This window comes from Oryctolagus cuniculus, chromosome 4 (assembly GCF_964237555.1).
Source record: "Oryctolagus cuniculus chromosome 4, mOryCun1.1, whole genome shotgun sequence".
NCBI lineage: Eukaryota > Metazoa > Chordata > Mammalia > Lagomorpha > Leporidae > Oryctolagus > Oryctolagus cuniculus.
The window spans coordinates 86,208,064-86,228,478 of NC_091435.1; the positions used below are offsets into that span (position 1 = coordinate 86,208,064).

The 20,415-nt window shown below is 42.0% G+C and overlaps 1 long non-coding RNA gene across 1 annotated transcript in view; it reads left to right on the forward strand.

The window, feature by feature from the left end:
• LOC127482924 (uncharacterized) overlaps positions 1–14,110 on the forward strand; it is a 39,109-nt gene extending 24,999 nt beyond the window's left edge. The window contains exons 2-3 of the long non-coding RNA XR_007908850.2: positions 280–481; positions 12,879–14,110. This is a non-coding gene — a long non-coding RNA (uncharacterized lncRNA). The remainder of the gene's footprint in view (positions 1–279; positions 482–12,878) is intronic.
• The last annotated feature ends 6,305 nt before the right edge of the window (positions 14,111–20,415 follow it).

Here is a 20,415-nt window from a genome sequence, read left to right on the forward strand (position 1 = left end):
GAGAAAGATAGAAACTGTTTGTTTTCAGTACACTCCAAGATAGGTACGTTGTAGGAGGTTTGTTCTTCCTTAAATGCCTGCCAAAGTTATTTTCTGTACTAATCTACTACTTTCTGTACTATGATAATGAATCACACAAGTCATCCACATTGCACTTGACTTGTAAATTGACTGCTGCTGGCCATAAACCTCAGCGGGCACTTGTTTGGGTCTAAAGCAAATCATCAGATTTAAACCCCAGCACATTCCTGAGGTCTTTGTCATTGTCGTGTGTTTCAGGACATCCTGACATACCTCTGCTGCAGAGTGTTTTGAGGACATGGACTTCTGGTGAGAGTGGCAGGCACTCCGGTGACCTATTTGCTGGTGAAGCCTGTGTGAGTTATTTTGCTCAAACAAAATTTTAATGCATCTGGGAAACAATCAGAAAAGCCAACAGCAAACTAAGAAGTATCCGCTTTAGGAAATCTATGAACCAGAGGTAAGAAAGTCGGAGTGTGTGGTATTGGAACAAAACCATCCCTTTCTTCTACCCTTCCCATAGAACCAGGTAGAGACTCCACTCTAGACCGCTGCACCTAGGAAGACACGGCTCCTTCTCTTCCCGACTCCCAGCTGGAAGGCTTTCTTTTTGGGAGGAGCAGGGCTTTAGTTGTCATCCTGCCTCCAGCTACCAGCTATTGAGGAGAAATCACAAATAAATGTGGTCAAAAGTGGGGCCTTCCTCGCTCCACCTGACTCCAGGAGTGGAAGTGAGACTCCAGCTTGAGTGCTGCATCTGTAGTGACTGGAGCCCTGAAAGCCCTTCCTTCTGTTGGAGGTGTTGGTTTCATGCCAAGAATGGCAAGCCTGGGGACCCCCAGCTGCTGACCTAATTTCCCTTCCACTCAGTATTCGGCTCCGTGAGTAAAAATGTCAGCCAAGGAAGAGCTGTCATTGCCCCATCTGCACGTTCAGAGCCCTGGCTCTGAGATATTCTTTTCCTTTCATTTTTTTTTTTTTTTTTTGCCTGGGGCAGGGGAAACAAACCAAGCAAGAAACGATTGTTAGTCTCTTCCCCATAACTGACTTCATTTGCAATCATATGTAAAGAAGTTTCAACATAAAGGCACTTTGAGGAACAGTAAATGTTGGAGTGAAAGACCACAGGAAGGAGATAGCTGAAGATCTAGGCTATACTGTAGGCCAGACATTTGCAGGAGAGAACCATGAAACAAGAACTCTGTGAGGAACCTTCCTGGGGTAAGGACACACATTGAACATATTAGGAACTCTTCTGTCAAATGAACCATAATTTGATTTTAGTGATTTGTAGAGGAATTTATGCCTAGAGCATTGCTGGAAACAATAGAACACTCAGTAGGCAAATGACTGCTGGGTGTGGTCAGTGGAGAGTGACAGCTAAGTGTGAGCATGGGAAGAGCGGAAGCACCCCTAAAAGTATCACTATCGTTCCAAGATGACTGCAGGCATGTTCAAACCTACACCCCTGAGATTTTACTAATATAGGCAGTCACTAAACAAGTAAATAGATAACCATAACAAGCCTCAGATGATGGGACAGTGCTCAGAATTACAGTATATTACCTAAAATGTGCAATTTCCATGAAAAAGTATAAGGCATACAAAGAAACAGGAAAATACTATGCATATATCTGAGAAAAACAAAAATAGGCAACAGAAATTTCCATCAAAGTAACTGGATGTTAGATTAACAGAAAATAATTTCAAAGTAGCCATCATAAATATGTTCACAGTACTAATGGGAAGCAAGATTAAAGGAGTAAAGAAAGGTGTGATGACAGCATATCAAATAGAATACATCATTAGGGGCAGGTGTTGTGGTACAGTGGGTTAAGCCTTTGCTGGGACACCCACATCCAATAATGGAGTGGCAGTTCAAGTTCCAGCTACTCTGCTTCTGATCCAGCTTCCTGAAAAGGCAACTAGGAAGGCAGCAGATAGGCAACTTACTGGTGACCTAAATGGAATTCCTGGCTTTGGCTTTGACTTGGCTCAGCCACAGCTGTTGAGGGCATTTGGGGAATGAACCATTGAATGGAAAATCAATCCCTCTCTCACTGTCACTCTATCTTTCAGATTTTTTTTTTATAAAAGATTATGTTAATAAGACATAGAAATTATTAGAAATAAAAAACTCACCAGAGGGGCTCATTACTGGCCAGGGCTCCCTGCTCACGCACCCCTCTTAGTTATAAAACCACTGAATTTACCTTCTGAGAAAGGGGACAGTTATTTTTTAACTACAGGCCAGTAGGAGAAATGGGCAACTCACTTTGAGGTCTATGTCAATCTTTCCATACAACATTTGGGAATTTATTGAGTGCGGTAGGTTGCAGAACTCGGTGAAACAAAGCAACAGAACATGATAGGTGCAGAGTAAAGGGACGGGGAGGGTCCTCTGAGCAGGGTCCTTGGCAAATCTTGTCTTTATGTGCATTGGACGTTCAAAGATGGCTCCTGAAATATCATCTGAAATGTATTATTGAACATGATAATCAATCATAAGGTAACTCTGTCCACCAATCTGAGTTGATCTGCCCAGGCTCCAGTTACAAGGCTGGGTGAAGTGGGCTCTGTCCAATTATATCAGGGGTCCTTGAAAGAGAATTCTTCTGATTCATTTGCGAAAACAACAATTATGGGATTGTAAGTTACTATGCAACAGGTATGTACAAGTCATGAGAAGTTGTTGTTAAACAAGGGGAAGGAAATCCTTTGTTGTTCATGGTTCAGGCTCAATAGTAGATTCTACCTGGTGGAAGAAAGAATTTGTGAATTTCAAGATAGATTGATTTAAAAACATGAAAATCTGAAGAAACAAGAATGAGTAAAAGTAAGCAGGGCCTTAGAGGGGTGTGGGGTGCTATTAAACACACCGACATATACATACTGAGAATACTAGAAGAAAAGACGAATAAGAAGAAAAAAATTTCAAGAAATGACTGAAAACTTTCCAAATTTTTTTTTTTTTAAATCTATATATCTAGGAAGCTCAAATAATTCTAAGTAGTACAAAGCGCAAAGCAATTGGCAAAGGAGAACATCATTGTAAACGTGCTGGAAGCCAGACAAGGAAAAAATATTAAAAGTAGCAAGAGAAAATAAAATGACATGACACTTAGAACGTGGACTCCAGTAAGATTAGCAACCAAGTTCCCAGCACCCACAATGGAGCCCGGAGGTCAGTGGTGGGATAACATACTGAAAATGTTAGGTAGGAAGTTAGAAATCAGCCTATGTGCATGACAGGGGCCTGAGGAAAACAGAAGTTTCTTCGGAGAGGAAGGCAACAGCCTCAGAGGTAACCAGTAGTTTACACTGCAAAGTCCCGCCCAGACCCTGAGAACGTCACAGGTCTCAGCCCTCCCCCAGGGCAAGCTCTCCAGGAGAATTCTCTCTCCTCTGTACCAAATGAGGTATCAAGCTCCTGCGGCTGGTACTGCTGGATGGGCTGCCCAGTCTGAGAGCACTGAGTAGTAATCCCTTGGGAGAAATTTCACCTAATTCACACTCAGCAAACCCTTAGTCCTGGAGGAGGAGGAGGAGAAAGAGAAATGGCGGGAAGAACTCAATCACTTTCTCAGCTGCCTGCCTGACCTGCCAGGTGTATTCTCTCCATTAAACCCTGTAACTTTGCTGTCCGCAGACTGAGTGACTGGACGCTCTTTCTTGGATTCTGTCCCATCTGCTGTGAAGGATGCCCTACCCCCAATAAACCTTGCTACCTTGCTTACCACTGCTCTCTGTCGCACTTCTGAATTCTTTCTTGTGTTTAGACAAGAACCTATCCCTGATGGAACAAGGACGTAAGCCTCAGTCATTTTAGGTTCTGGTTCCCCTGCCTTCCTTCAAGAGATCAGCTCAGATTCTCCTCTTGTGTTGCCCCCCTCCCCCAGGTTTGGAAGCCACAGGGCCAAACCTGAAGAACCCGTATAGAGATGCTCACCTCCGCCTACCCAAGCTATAAAAAGGCCCAGCCTGCCAAGGGCCCTTTACCAAGTGTTCTTTCATTCTGTGTACACGCTGGCAGTTGATCAACCTCTGCAAGTTTATTTTCTCAGAATAAACTTGGTCTGACTGCGAGTCCGTATTCTGTCTCCTCTCTGTTCTGCACAGCTTTTCTGTACATTTGGTGGCCCGTGTGAGGAGGCACCAATCTGTGCCTCTTCTCCTTACAATCCCACCCATCCCAGCTAATAAAACTACTTAAGGAAAAAATGGTAAATCAGGAATCCTGTACCTGGCAAAGCTGTCATTCAAAGTGTGAAAGCAATATAAAGAGTTTCCTAGAAAAACAGCACTGAACTTGTTACCATCAAACCTTCCTTCCTCACAAGAATTGCTTAAGGAAGTTTATACAATGAAAGTAAATGCCTCCAGATATTCTTTATTCAATTCTACACACATATACACAGACACACAAAACTATGAGTGCTGCTAAAGGTGATTGTGTAATTACAAAATATAGTATAATGTATATTTTCCTGTTTTCTTCTACTGTAGATTTAAAAAGCAATTTTAGGGGAGATCATTTGGCTTAGTGGTCGTTATCCACATCCCACATCAAAGTACTGTTTATTAAAGATAAACACAGATATTTGGTAATAATAAAGGGATCAGTTGAGAGGAAGTTATAACAAGTATATATGTAGCTTATAACAGAGCATGCCAGTTAAAAAAATCTAACAGAAATGAAGGGAAAAAGAGAAAATTCAAAACTGAGTTGGAGACTTCAATTCTCAATTTTTAATAACAGATGACAGATAAACCTAGACAAGAGATTAGCATTGAAAAGAACTATAGGCTGGCGCCATGGCTCAATAGGCGCTGGCACACCGGGTTCTGGTCCCAGTCGAGGCGCCGGATTCTGTCCCCGTCGCTCCTCTTCCTGTCCAGCTCTCTGCTCTGGCCCGGGAGTGCAGTGGAGGATGACCCAAGTCCTTGGGCTCTGCACCCACATGGGAGACCAGGGGAAGCACCTGGCTCCTTGCTTTGGATCAGCGCGGTGCGCCGGCTGCAGCGGCCATTGGGGGTGAACCAATGGAAAAAAAAGGAAGACCTTCCTCTCTGTCTCTCTCTCACTGTCCACTCTGCCTGTCAAAAAAATAAATAAATAAAAAAGAAAAAAACTATAACAAAACTATTCCTAATAGCCATTTACAAATTTTTTCACTCAACAACAGAATATCTATTCATCTCAAGTACACATGGAACTTTCTCTAAGACCAGTCACATGTCAAACTATGAAATAAAGTCTCAATAAACCTAAAAAAATATAAATAATAAAGCATATTCTTTTGTAACAATGAAACAATGAAACGAATTTACTAAGTCACTAAAGGAAAATTGGAAGAAACTCACAAATATGAAGATTAAACATATTCCTAAATAGCCAATGAGTTAATAAAGAAATTCCAAAGAGAAATCAAGATGGAAATGAAGATATAACACACTAAAGCTTATAGTATGTAACTAAAGCAGTACTCCCATGAAATTTATTATTGTAAATCAATAACCTAGCCTTCCATCTTAAGACACAGGTAAAGGAAGAGCTAATTAAACATAAAACAAGCAGAGATGAAATAACAAGGATTAGAGTGGAGAGTGATAACATAAAATGAGAACATACTAGATAAAAGAAATTAAACCAAAAGTCCTTTAAAAAGATGAACAAAATCGACAAACTTTTACCAAGTCTGATGAACAAAAAAAGAAAGCTCAAATTGCCAGAATCAGAAGTGAAAGAGAGGATATATCAACTGACATTACTCCCCCAAAATAGATTATGAAAGAATACTGAGTAATTGTACAATAAAAAATTAAATAGCTAGACAAAAAATATGTGTACCTAGAACAACACCAATGACTAAAATAGACTCAACAGAAACATTCATCCTGAAGAGTTTGGATTAGTTGGCCAAACAAACCAGAAAAAGCTTAGGCCCAATGGAGCCACTGCTGAATTCTACCCAAACATTCAAAGAATTAATACCAATTCCTCACAAATTAGAGTGAGAAGGGACACTTTCTAACTTATTTTATGTGACCATTATTACTCTGATACCCAAATTTTAAAAAGGCCACACAAAAGGAAAGCTACACAACAGTATCTCATGCGAATATAGAGGAAAAAGTTCTCAAGAAAATACTAACATACCAAATCCAGCAACATTTAAAAAGAATTGCATGCCATTACTAAGTGAGACTTATTCCAGAAATTCAAAGTTGGTTTAATATCTAGAAATAATAGCATTAAAAACAAACCAAAGCAAACACATGAAAAAACACATGATGATCTGTATAGACACTGTAAAAGTGTTTAATAAAATGCAACACTGCCTTCATGATTAAAAAAATGCATAAAACTACAAACTTTCACAACTGGATAAATATCATGTGTGAGGAATTCACATCATGTACAATGATGACAGACTAAATGCTTTCTTTACAAATGAGGAATAAGTCAAGAATGTAACTCCTTGCTGCTTCTATTCAGTGTTATGCTGAAGATTCTAGTAACTATGACAGCTGTGAAAGAAAAGTATAAACAGCAGCCTGATTCAAAAATAGGAAATGACCCTTCTAACAGGTGAAATAATTTTGTGTATGAAAAATCCTGGAGAATTCAGGCCGGCGCCGTGGCTCACTGGGCTAATCCTCCGCCTTGCGGTGCCGGCACACCGGGGTTCTAGGCCCGGTCGGGGCGCCGGATTCTGTCCCGGTTGCCCCTCTTCCAGGCCAGCTCTCTGCTGTGGCCCGGGAGTGCAGTGGAGGATGGCCCAAGTGCTTGGGCCCTGCACCCCATGGGAGACCAGGAGAAGTACCTGGCTCCTGCCATTGGATCAGCGCGGTGCACCGGCCGCGGCAGCCATTGGAGGGTGAACCAACGGCAAAGGAAGACCTTTCTCTCTGTTTCTCTCTCTCACTGTCCACTCTGCCTGTCAAAAAAAAAAAAAAAAAAAAAAGAAAGAAAGAAAGAAAGAAAAATCCTGGAGAATTCACTAACACTTTATAACTAAGAAACTGTCTAACAAACTTTCCGGATACAAAATCTATCTATCTATCTATCTATCTATCTATCTATCTATAAATTATATTTTATATGCATGTAATGAACAATTGGAAAATGAAATTATGAACATTTAATTCATAATAGCATAAAAAGAATAAAATACTTAAGAATATACTTAGCAAAAGAAATGTAAAGTTAGCACTCTGGAAATTACATTTCTAATTTTCATTGTTGAATAAAACTTTGTTAAAAGTAATTAAAGAAAATCTAAACAACTGGAAAACTAGCTCATGGTCGTGGAATACTTAACATTGTTAAGAAGGCAGTACTCTCTCAAACTGATTAACAATTCAAGCAATCTCTACCACAATTCCATCTGACTTCTTTATAGATATATTAATGAACTCATTCTAAAATTAATATAGAATTTGTAAAGAATCCAAAAAGGAGGATTTACATTTCTTCAGCTCAAAACGTACTACCAAAACAACAGCAATGAAGATATTGCTGTACCAGCACAAAGATGGACACATAGATCACTGGCACAGTATTATGAACTCAGAAATGAACCCACACATCTACAGTCAACTGATCTTTAACAAAGCTCCCTAGAGTGTACAATGGGGGCAGGATCTTTTCAACACATAATACTGGCACAACTAGATAGCACATGCAAAAGATTGATGTTGGAGTCTTTCCTCATTGTAGCTACAAAAATAAAGTTCCCCATTTAAAAACATAAAAACTCCTAGAAGCGACCTCTCTTTTTCAGCCACCCCTTCTAGGACCCCTCTGGCACTGCCAGGAACTTTCTTTTCATTTTCGCTTTCTCTTTCACTTAATAAATTTTCTTAGCATTACTCACATTTCTTTGTCCATGACCCTAAATCTTCATAGACACGAGACAAAGAACCAGTAGAGAGAAAAAATTGTAACTCAAAAGAGCTGCAACATTTCTGAAAATTAGATGGAAAGAAAAATCTACACCAGTACTGTAGTCTGAATTTAATTTTTTAAATTTATTTATTTATTTTTAATTTATTTTTTTTTATTTGACAGGCAGAGTTAGACAGTGAGAGAGAGAGATACAGAGAGAAAGGTCTTCCTTCCATTGGTACACCCCCCAAACGGCCACCACAGCCGGTGCGCTGTGCCAATCCGAAGCCAGGAGCCAGGTGCTTCCTCCTGGTCTCCCATGGGGTGCAGGGCCCACGCACTTGGGCCATCCTCCACTGCCTTCCCAGGCCACAGCAGAGAGCTGGACTGGAAGAGGGACAACCAGGACAGAATCTGGCACCCATATGGGATGCCGGCACCGCAGGTGGAGGATTAACCTACTGCACCACGGCACTGGCCCCTGAATTTAAATTTTTTAAAGATTTTACTTATTTATTTATTTGAGAGGTAGAGTTATAGACAGTGAGAGGAAGAGACAGAGAGAAAGTTCTTCCTTCTGTTGGTTCACTCCCCAGTTGGCCAGAGCTATGCTGATCTGAAACCAGGAGCCAGGTGCTTCTTTCCAGTCTCCCATGTGGGTGCAGGGGCCCAAGAACTTGGCCATCTTCCACTGCTTTCCCAGACCATAGCAGAGAGCTGGATCAGAAGAGGAGCAGCCGGGACTTGAACCTACTGCACCAAGGCGCCGGCCCCTGAATTTACGTTTAGTTGCTCCATGATGTATGCATGTTCTTATTCCTTTGTGTGTGTGTGTGCATGTGTGTGTGCTGAAAACTTTCCAGCTTCTTCAAGGAAGTAGTTAAATCACAATCAAATCATCTGATTCAGTATTACTGCAGAAATCTATTACAGAGCAGAAAGAGTTGAGAACTCCACTTGAAGAACCTTAAAATCAAACCGAGATGGAGTGACTTAAGCTAACGCTATTAAAAACAAGAAGTCACCTTTGCCCCAAATAAAATTAAAGTTTTAAAATTATAGCCCTAAACTTTTTCCCCAGAGCTAAAATTAGGTGCAGCTATAAAAATAAGGGACCCTATGCTTAGCTAGCTGAGACACTTGCGCCTGGCTGTGCTAAGACCTAACCCATTTTGTATGCCTCCTAATACTCAGATAACGGTGTGGGAAGCGAGACGCTGCTCTCCCTCCAGGGTAACGAAGGGAGAGAGATGTCGTCCCCCTCAGGGTGAACAAGATGGCTCTGGCAGGGAAAGGAACTGCTGAAGAAGTAAACAACAAAATGGCGATGAGGGGCATGCCTCCCATGTGATCCCGTAGCTGATTGGATAGAGGACGCATGCCTTTCACATGATCAGCTCACTGATTGGATAGAGGACACATGCCTTTCACATGATCAGCTCACTGATTGGATAGAGGACACATGCCTTTCACATGATCAGCTCACTGATTGGATAGAGGACACATGCCTTTCACATGATCAGCTCACTGATTGGATAGAGGACACATGCCTTTCACATGATCAGCTCACTGATTGGATAGAGGATGCATGCCTTTCACATGATCAGCTCACTGATTGGATAGAGGATGCATGCCTTTCACATGATCAGCTCACAGATTGGTCGCTGCAGGTATATAAACCGTGTGGCTCTGTGCTGGGCGCGCTCTCTGGACTCCCGAGTTCAGGAGGCCCATCTGCCCAGACGCTGAATAAATCCTCTTGCTTTTGCATCAGCCGGTCTGGACTCTGAGTCTGGGGTGTGCCTCTCGATGTGTTAGCATCCTCACTCAGAGGGTCTAACACACTAAGAAGTTCAGTTGTGTTCTTACCTCTTTTAGCTGTCAAGTGGTATAGTTGAATGTGCAGGTTTCTGCTACATTTAAACCTGAATAATCATGTTAGATCTCTCTTTTAGGCCCTGCAGGGAGTTGCAGCTCCCTGCTAGGAGAAAAAATAAGGAATGCATTATTTTTCCCATTAGATATGTAACTTTGAAGTAAGCTATATCTTACTTGCATAGGCTTACTTATGCAGTTTTGAATATGACACCAATGAGACTACTTACAGTCTACTGCAAATATCAACAATTCAATAAGAGCCATTGGTTAGGGAAGGCCAAGAATTTCTCAGGACAAAAGGCAAAGATTTGAACTGGTTTGTTTCATCTCACCTCATAATACTGGCAGGTTGAAAAACTTTGTGAAGTAATGAAATAAAAAGATAACATGCATTTTCTACAGCATTGTAAAGCCCCCTCATAAGCCCTGTCTCATCCAGTCTGATTCTTCAAAGAACAACATGAAATTTCCATTTAGGTAAGTTAGGTTAGGTATGATTTTTTTAAAGATTTGTTTTATTTATTTGAAAGATAGTTACAGAGAGAGGTAGAGACATAGAGAGAGGTCTTGCATCCAGTGGTTCACTCCCCAGATGGCCACAATGGCCAGAGCTGCGCTGATTTGAAGCCAGGAGCCAGGAGTTTCTTCCAGTTCTCCCATGCAGGTGCAGGGCCCAAGGACTTGGGCCATCTTTTGCTTTCCCAGGCCATAGGAGAGAGCTGAATCTGAAGAGAAGCAGCTGGGGCTAGAACTGGCACCCATATGAGATGCTGGCATCACAAGCTATGTCTTTAATCCGCTGTGCCACAATGCCAGACCCAGAATGATTTTTCTGTACTTGACTATCCTCTCTAGTGCAGATATCCAAGTAATTACTTTCTATTGAGGTCGGCGGCATTGTGGTACTGTGGATAAAGGTGCAATTTGCAATACCAGCATCCCATATGGGTCCTAGTTCAAGTTCCAGCTCCCTAGTACTGGCCTGGGAAAAGCAGTGGAGGATGACTCAAATGCTTGGTCCCCTACTACCCACATGGGATGAGGCTTCTGGATCCTGGCTTTGGCCTGGCCCAACCCTGGCCATTGCTACCATCTGGGAAGTAGGGGAGCGGATGGAAGATCTCTCCGTCTCTCCCTCTCTCTTTCTCCTCTTCTCTCTTTTCTCTGTGTATTTCTTTCAAATGAATAAATACATCTTTTTGAAACATTTTCTATTTATCTAACTGAATTAAATGTAGACTCATTTCACATTGAATAAGTTATTAAAGCAAATCTCATTAAAATGCGTATTTAAAATACATTGTGTTTTGATTGCTTTTGAGCAGTACCAAAAATTAAAATTATTCATCTAAATACTCAAGAGAAGGTCATATGAAAATACGTGTGAAGAAAGTCAGTTGATCATAATGTGTCCAAATGAATACCAGTACATTATAAATACTGTCATCTTTTGCAAAAAAGTGAAAGGGAAAGCATTCTTTTATTAAAGTGGTGGATACTGTATTTTACCAAGTATAAATAATGTACTAAAGAGTATTAATTAAATATTATTATTCCATTAGTTGTAATTGAATAGTAATAGCAATGAAGTACTCTGTGTATAAGGAATCATTTTTACTTCCTCAGATATTTTACTTGTAATTTTACCCTGAATTACATACAAGAAGAAAAACAGATTGCATTATTGTGCTTTATTTATATTTTTTTTACTGAAATAGAGAAACAGAACTTAAATATTTTTTAATCTGAAAATTCAAATAAATGTTAGCCTATGGACCATGTAAGTATTACCTTACTCTGATTTGGTGGTAGATTTGCTGCATTTTCTGGAACAGATCAATTATATATTCTATACTCTGAATTTATTTCTAAAAGACAGAATAAAATATTGAATCATTTCTCCAAATTATTTTAAAGATCACCAAAACAATCAAATAGTTTATTTTGCAGTTAGAAGGAGGCAACATAATGTTTCTTAATCTGACCTCAAATGCTTCTTTATTCTAGGGAAGCTGCAGAGTTCATATTAAGAGAAATATTGCTTTTTCATTTATGAAAAATATTAGTTAGCCTTTAGTTACAAGTAGGAAGGCCTCAGGCTAGTTCTGGGATAATTGGCATTGAATTATTCTGCATAATAGAGCAAAAGACAGTAGTTTCTCAGTGGTAGTGGCAGTAGGGGTGGCCTTAGGGGAAAAGAGGTCCCTGTTGCAGGACACCAGCTGAAACTCTTTAGGACAAAGACCAACGTGAAGTTTCAGCTGGAATCATTTTAGCCAAACCCCCGTGGGAATTAGTCACAACTGGTTACTTGTTGTTCTTTGGGAAGCAAAGGCATCCCATTTTAGGACAAAAGGAAACCAGACAGGTCTAGAATCTGAAAGGAAACACCAAAGTAATGCAGAGCTGAATTATGAACTGCAGTTTGGAGCCATGAGAATTTTTTGCAAAATTCCTACAATGAAATGTAATTGTGCTCCAGCTTTCTTCTTTTCTTTTTTTTTTTTTTTGGGGGGGGGGGTGATAGCTAGAGGATGACAATAATAATAATAATTATAAATGGTAACAATAAGAACTATAACTCTTGGAGCCGGCGCCGTGGCTCACTTGGTTAATACTCTGCCTGCGGCACCAGCATCCCATATGGGGGCCGGTTTCTAGTCCCTGTTGCTCCTCTTCCAGTCCAGCTCTCTGCTGTGCCCTGGGAAGGCAGTGGAGGATGGCCCAGGTGCTTGGGCCCTGCACTCATGTGGGAGACCAGGAGGAAGCCCCTGGCTCCTGGCTTCGGATAGGTGCAGCGCCGGCTGTAGCAGCCATTTGGGGGGTAAACCAACAGAAGGAAGGCCTTTCTCTCTGTCTCTCTCCTTCACTGTCTAACTCTATCTGTCAAATAAATAAATAAATAAATAAAAACGAACTATAACTCTTTTGGCAGTTCCTTAAAAAGTCAGAAATAAAATCATCATATGATTCTACAATTCCAAGTTGGAAAATACATCCAGAAGAAATTTTTGTAGATTTTTCTGTGCTGTCAAATTTTTATAAATGTTACAGCTTTTTTATGTTGCAACTCTTTTCTCTCCACTAGGTTCTTTGTCTCGTATCCATGAAGATTTAGGCAGACAGATGAGGAATTGTGACAAATGTGAAATGTCTGTTAAGCAAAAGAAAAATCAAAAGTGAAAGAGAGGTGTCCAGAGCTATGGCACAGTGGGTTAAGCCACTGCCTGCAGTGCCGCCATCATCCCATATGGGCGCCGGTTCAAGTTTCAGCTATGCCACTTTCTATCCAGTTCCTTGCTAAGGCGCCTGGAAAAGCAGCAGAAGATGACTCAAGTGCTTGGGCCCTGCACCCAAGTGGCAGACCCAGAAGAAGCTCCTGTCTCCTGGCTTCAGTCTGGTCCAGCCCCAGCCGTTGCAGCCATTTGGGGAGTGAACCAGTGATGGACGAACTCTCTCACTGTCTCCCCCTCTGTCACCATAACTAGGCCTTTCAAATAAATAAAATAAATTTTTAAAAAAACAAAGGTGAAAGAGAAAGCTCCAGGCAGTGCCTGGAGGGGTCCCAGAAGGAGTTGCCAGGTGGATAAATATGCAAATAAGGTGAAAATCTACGAGTCATTCCAGGAGTGATTTCCAGAATCATCATTTTTGCATAGAAATACCAAGGAGCTGCTCAGATGTCAGAGCCAGAGTGCCGTGTTTTACCTATGGAAGTTGATAGAGTGCTCAGGCAGGTGCACTGTGGTGCAGACATTTGGCTGATGGTACCTTGTCTGGTGATCCCAGTGATTGCATTATTCTTCCTTGGAGCCCTTGTCCCTCTCTACGTGCTGGTAGAATCTGTTTTCTGTCTCTATTAAAATTAAAACAAGGAGTCAGATGATTGTTTGTATATCTATGCTCATAGTAGCATTATTCACAATAGCCAAAATAGTATCCATTCACAAATTAATGGATAAACAAAACAGAGTAAACACATAGGTCTTAGTGTATTTATTGTTGGTATAACAGAATACCTATGACCAAAACATTTATGGGAAAAACAGGTTTATTTGGCCCATGGCTGAGGAGGTGATGAAGTCCAAGAGCTGCTCAGCTTCTGGCCAGGCCTCTTGCTGCTTCAGCTCATGGCAGAAAGTGGACAGAAAGTGGGTGGGTGAGGTTGGCACTGTGACACAGTGTGTTAACACCCTGGCCTGGAGCACTGGCATCCCATATGGGTGCCGATTCAAGACCTGGCTGCTCCGCTTCCAATCCAGCTAGCTGCTATGGCTTGGGAAAGCAGTAGAAGATGGCCCAAGTGCTTGGGCCCCTGACACCCACATGGGAGACCTGGAAGAAGCTCCTAGCTCCTGGCTTCGGATCGGCGCAGCTCCGGCCATCGTGGCCATTTGGGGAGAGAACCATCAGATGGAAGACCTCTCTCTCTCTCTCTGCCTCTCCTCTCTCTGTGTAATTCTGACTTTCAAATAAATAAATAAATCTTGGGGAAACAAAAGTGGGTGGGTGAAGGAGGCACAGATGTTAGATAGCCTTGCTTCATAATACTCACTTGTGGGGAGCAATCCGGACTAGACTGTTACTCGAATTAAGACTTATTCTATGCATCTGCTCTCCCACAATATGGCGCTGGGAGAGAAGTAAACAGCTTCCGCACAGCTGCCTCCAGTTCAACTAATAAACTGTAGGACTTGCTCCTGATTGGAGGAGAGCAGCGTACTCGGCGTGTGGGCAGCCGAGTTAGGATTGGCGGAGGAGGACTATAAAGGAGGAGAGAGACGGCATGCACCAGGAACATCTATGGGGAACATCTAAGGGAACCCGTGCAGCCCCCGAGAGAACCGGCCGGCGGTGTGCCGCTCCCCTGCGGAAGTGGGGAATGCGGCCAGGGGGAACCGCCCTTCCATGGAGGTGGAAGGGATAGTAGCCAACCCGGGAAGAACCAGCAGCAAACCCGGGGAGGGCCGAGCAGACGAAAGAACAGCGCAGGGTCCTGTGTCGTTCCTCCACGAAGAGGGGGAGCGACACTCACTCTTGTGATGAATGATACAGTTCCATGGAACAAGAACTCACGTGAGAAAGGCACTTATCCATCCGTGAGGATTCTGTCTCCATGATCTTCCACTAGAGCCACTATTTCCCAACACCACCATATTGAGCAATTAAAGTTCCAATACACAAACACTAGGGAAGATGCTTAACCCACAGCAATGCACAATGGAATATTATTCAGCCATAAAAGGAAGGAAATTCTGACATCTACTACAGTATTGTTAAAACTTGAGGTTCATGCTAAGTCAGTGACAAAGAAAATATAGTAAGTTAGTAACAAAGAAAAAATGGTATGATTCCACTTATATGGGTACTTAGAGTAATAAAATTCACAAAGAAAGTAGAATGGGGTGAACAGGGTGGGGGAAGGGGAAAAAGGAGTTATTGTTTAATGGATACAGATACTTCAGCTTTACAAGATGATAAATTCTGTGGATGGGTGGTGATGATGACTCTTCAGCAATGTGAATATTATGGGTTAAGTCAGATTCATCTCACAAAAACACATGCAGCTATGTGGTAGTATTAATGGTTGATTGACTAAGAATGGAAACATGGCCTAGTCATGGTGTTTAGGAGGTAAGACCAGTGGGGTCCTGAGGAACTTACGAGTATACCCTTGGAGGGTGGTTCTGTTACCAGACAAAAATCAGGCTCTACCTGCTCACCACTGGACAGCCAACTCACCAGAGATAAGAGTTGATAAGGGGATAAGCCGGCGCCATGGCTCAATAGGCTAATCCTCCACCTTGCGGCGCCGGCACACCGGGTTCTAGTCCCGGTCGGGGCGCCGGATTCTGTCCCGGTTGCCCCTCTTCCAGGCCAGCTCTCTGCTATGGCCAGGGAGTGCAGTGGAGGATGGCCCAGGTGCTTGGGCCCTGCACCCCATGGGAGACCAGGAAAAGCACCTGGATCCTGGCTCCTGCCATCGGATCAGCGCGGTGCGCCGGCTGCAGCGGCAGCCATTGGAGGGTGAACCAACGGCAAAGGAAGACCTTTCTCTCTCTGTCTCTCTCTCTCACTGTCCACTCTGCCTGTCAAAAATTAAAAAAAAAAAAAGAGTTGATAAGGGGAAAAGGTTTAATTTTGAGTAGTGGTCTTGGGCAAAGAGTGATCTCTCTATCATAAATGTGCTATTTCTGCAAAAAAAAGTCATCAAAAGTTTTTTAAATTTTATTTTGTTAATTTATTAACACAAAGAGGACAGATTTCATGTAGTTCATAAATACAATACTAACTATATAGTGATACTTTCCTTTCTTTCTTTTTAAATTTTTGTAATAACATTTTTAATTTGTATTCTAGTCAAAGGCTTAATGCTGCACTAAGTAAAGAGTTCAACAAGTAAAACGTAGAAAGACCACTGCTCACAGGAATATAAACAAAGGCCAGAAACAGTAATAAAACCCCAAGATATCAATATCACTCATATACAATAAATTTTTATATTCTATTTATTAGCTACAACAATTGAGAGAAAACATATGATGTTTATCTTTTTGTGTCTGGCTTATTTCACTAAGCTTCACTGTCTCCAGCTGCAACCATTTTGTTACAAAGGACGGGATTTTATTCTTTGCTATGGCTGAGTAGTGCTCTATTGTACATAAATGTCAGATTGTCTTTATCCCGTAATCAGTTGATGGATATTTAGGTTGATTCTATATCTTAGCTATTGTGAGTTCAGCTTCTAAAAATTTGGGGGTACAGGTAACTCTTTCATATGCTGATTTCAGTTTCTTTAGATGTATTCCCAGAAGTGGGATGGTTGGATCATATTGTAGATCTATTTTTAGGTTTCTGAGGAATCTCCATACTGTCTTCCATAATGGTTGTACCAGTTTACATTCTCACCAGTAGTGTATTAGGGTACTTTTTCCCACATCTTCAGAAATACTAGTTATTTTTTGATTTTTTGATGATAGCCATTCTAACTGGGGTAAAGGGATACCTCCTTGTGGTTTTTATCTGCATTTCCCTGATGGCTAGTGAGCCTGAGCATTTTCTCTTGTGTTTTATTAGCCATTGTATTTCCTCCTTTGAAAAATGTCTGTTCATCTCCTTTACCCATATCTTAACTGGATTGTTTGCTTAGTGGATGTTAAGTTTCTTGAGTTCCTTATATAGTCCAGATATTAATCCTTAATCAGATGCATAATTAGCAAATATTTTCTCCCATTCTCTCAGGTGCATCTAGCTTTGCTGAATATTTCCTTTCTTGTGCAGAAGCTTCTTGGCTTGAAATAATCCCATTTATCTATTTTAGCTTTCATTTTCTGTACTTCTGGAGTGTTATCCAAGAAGTCTTTGCCTATGCCAATGTCTTGCAGCATTTCCCCTATGTATTTCTCTATTAATTTGATGGTTTAAGACATTAGGTTTAGGGAAACACGGAAGCCCGGAGCTGCATGGTCGCCTTGGCCAAGCAGAGCTGCCCCACAGAGACTTCCTGCATCGCAGCTCTGTCGCCTGGTCCTTCGAGCGTCTACAGAGCCCTGGCCTGGCAGGCAGGTGTGAGTCACGGCCTCCTGCCCCATCCTGGCTGGCCAGCTGAGTGCACCAGGCCCAGGCTGGAGGCCACTCCTCATGTGTCAGAAGTCCCTGGAGGGTTTCAAGCTGGAGAGAGGAGATCCCACGTGGCCTGCATGTGTGCGCTGCTGGCTGCCTGGCAGCGAAGGGCGTGAGAGATGGAGCAGAAGGGGACAGCAGAGGGCAGCTCTGTGGTTGTGGGCTGGGGACCGAGTGGCGGGCAATGGCGTGAACAGAGGCTGAACGTGGGCTGGAGCCTCCCTGGGCAGGGGCTGCTGCTCCTGAGCCTCTGCCTTCCCCGAGAGCTGGCATGGTGCCCACGGCGTCTGGGGAGCAGCCAGGTGCGAGGCCACCTCGGTTATTTGTGGGTCACAGTGAATTTGAGACGCCTCCTGGGTGCCCGAGTTGGTTCTCGCTAATGGGAGCCAACCCTACAAGTGCATTTTTTCCCCAAAGCTCTTGGGTTGCACTATGTTCAATCTTTTTTTTTTTTTTTTAAATAAGTGTCTTAGTTGTTTTAGACTTGCAGGCAACTAAATGCCACTTCACAGTCACCACCTCAGTGGCCCCCTGTCGCTCTTTCATTTTTCTCTGCATATTTATTTTCTTTCCTTGCTGTTGATTTGCAGGACAAATAACCCACCCCGTCAGTCCCCATCATCCTCCTGCTCATGGATCCACCTTCCAGTCTGTCCCAGGCTGATGGAAGGGGTGGGATGGGATTCAGAGGGGTTCCAGGGAGACAGAGCGGTTGAGGAGAGTCCCAGCACTCAGATGCAAATAAACAGGAACAGTGGGGGAGCCCACGGGAGGGCTGCCACACAGGATGCTGGGAGGCATGGGGAGGCAATGCTTCGAGGTGCTTTGAGGAATGAGCAGTTTCTGAGGTGACAAAGGGGGTGAAGCAGGCTGGAGCGAGGATGAGAGAGACGGGGGCCAGGATAAGGGATTTGGACTCTGAGGATAGAGCTGTCCAAAGTTTAGAGTAATAAAGGAAGCCCGTCATCCACCGAACAGGGCTCATCTGCTCACTCCCCCGTGCCCTGCTGTCCAATGAGAACATTTTTTTTTGACAGGCAGAGTGGACAGTGAGAGAGAGAGACAGAGAGAAAGGTCTTCCTTTACCATTGGTTCACCCTCCAATAGCCGCTGCGGCCAGCACACTGCGCTGATCAGAAGCCAGGAGCCAGGTGCTTCTCCTGGTCTCCCATGCAGGTGCAGAGCCCAAGCACTTGGGCCATCCTCCACTGCCTTCTCAGGCCACAGCAGAGAGATGGCCTGGAAGAGGGGCAACCGGGACAGAATCCGGCACCCCGACCGGGACTAGAACCTGGTATGCTGGTGCTGCAGGCGGAGGATTAGCCTAGTGAGCCGCAGCGCCAGCCTACTGAGAACATTTTTGCTCTATGTTTTCCATGGGGCCAAGGGTTCCAGAACCATCCATCCCTCCAGTGCCCTCTATCCTGGGGACATGGTGCCCCAGCCATCACTCCTTCATGGTGAGAACAACTCTCTTCCGGACTGGACTGTTTGACTGACCCTGGCTTCCAATTCTAGGAGAAATAAAGTCTAAAAAGTAAAAAAAAAAAAAAGACATTAGGTTTAGATTTTTGACCTAACATAAGTTGATTTTTTAAAATAAGGCATAATGTAGGGGTCTTGATTCATACCTCTGAATGTGGAGATACAATTTTCCCAATACTGTTTATTGAAGAGACTGCCCTTTCTCTAAGGAGTGATTTTTTTGCTGTGTATCAGTGATCAGTTGATTGTAGATGGATTAATTTCTGGGGTTTCTATTCTGTTCTTTTGGTCCACATGTCTATTTCTGTGCCAGTACCAGAATGTATTGATTATAACCACCCTGTAGTGTTTCTTGAAATATTATACTGTGATGCCTCCAGATTTGTTTTTATTATTTAAAATTGCTTTGACTATTTGAGGTTTTTTGTGTTTCCTTATGAATCTTAAGATCATTTCTTCTAGATCTGAGAAGAATGTCCTTGATATTTTGATTGGGATTACATTGAATCTGTAAATTGCTTTGGGTAGTAATGACGTTTTGATGATATTCTTCTAATCAAAAAACATGAAAGATCTTTCCACCTTTTTATGTGTGTGTTTTCTGTTTCATTTTTTAATGTTTGGTAGTTTTCATTGTAGAAATCTTGCACATCCTTGGTTAAGTTTATCCCAAGGTATTTAAATTCTTTATAGCTATTGTTGTGTGACTGATCTTATGAGTTCTTTCTCAGCCATGACATTGTTAGTTTATATGAATGCTATTGATTTTTGTGTGTTAATTTTATATAGTGCAACTTTGTTGCATTCTCTTTTGAGTTCCAATCATCTCTTAGTGGATTCTTTTGTTTTCCCTGTGTAAAGGATCATGTCACCTATAAACAGTGATAATTTGACTTCCTACTTTCCAAGTGCACCCCTTACACTTCTTTCTTAAATGCTCTGGCTAAAACTTTCAGAACTGTATTGAATAGTAACGATGAGAATGGGCTTCTTTTTCTGGTTCCAGATCTTAGTGGAAGTGCTTCCAGTTTTTCCACATTTAGTATGATGCTGGTTGTGGGTTTCTCATATATTACCGTGATTGTGTTGATGTATGTTCCTTTTATACCCAATTTTTAAAAGATATATATTATAAAAAATTGTTATCTTTTATCAAATTATTTTTATGCATCCATTGAGATGATAATATGATTTTTATTCTTCATTTTGTTAATGTGATGTGTCATATTTATTGACTTGCATATGTTAAACCATCCCTGCATTCCTGGGATAAATCCAATTTAATCCATTTAGATGATCTTTTTGATGTGCTGTTGGATTCAATTAGCTAATATTTTGGGGGGATTTTTGCATCTATATTCATTAAGAATATTGATTTATAGTTCTCTTTTTTGCTGTGTCTTTTTCCGGTTTTGGAATTAAGTTAATGAATAGAGTTTCTATTAAGTTAATGAAAGACCTTGGGAGAATTCCTTCCATTTCAATTGATTTGCATAATTTGAGAATTTGGGTTGATT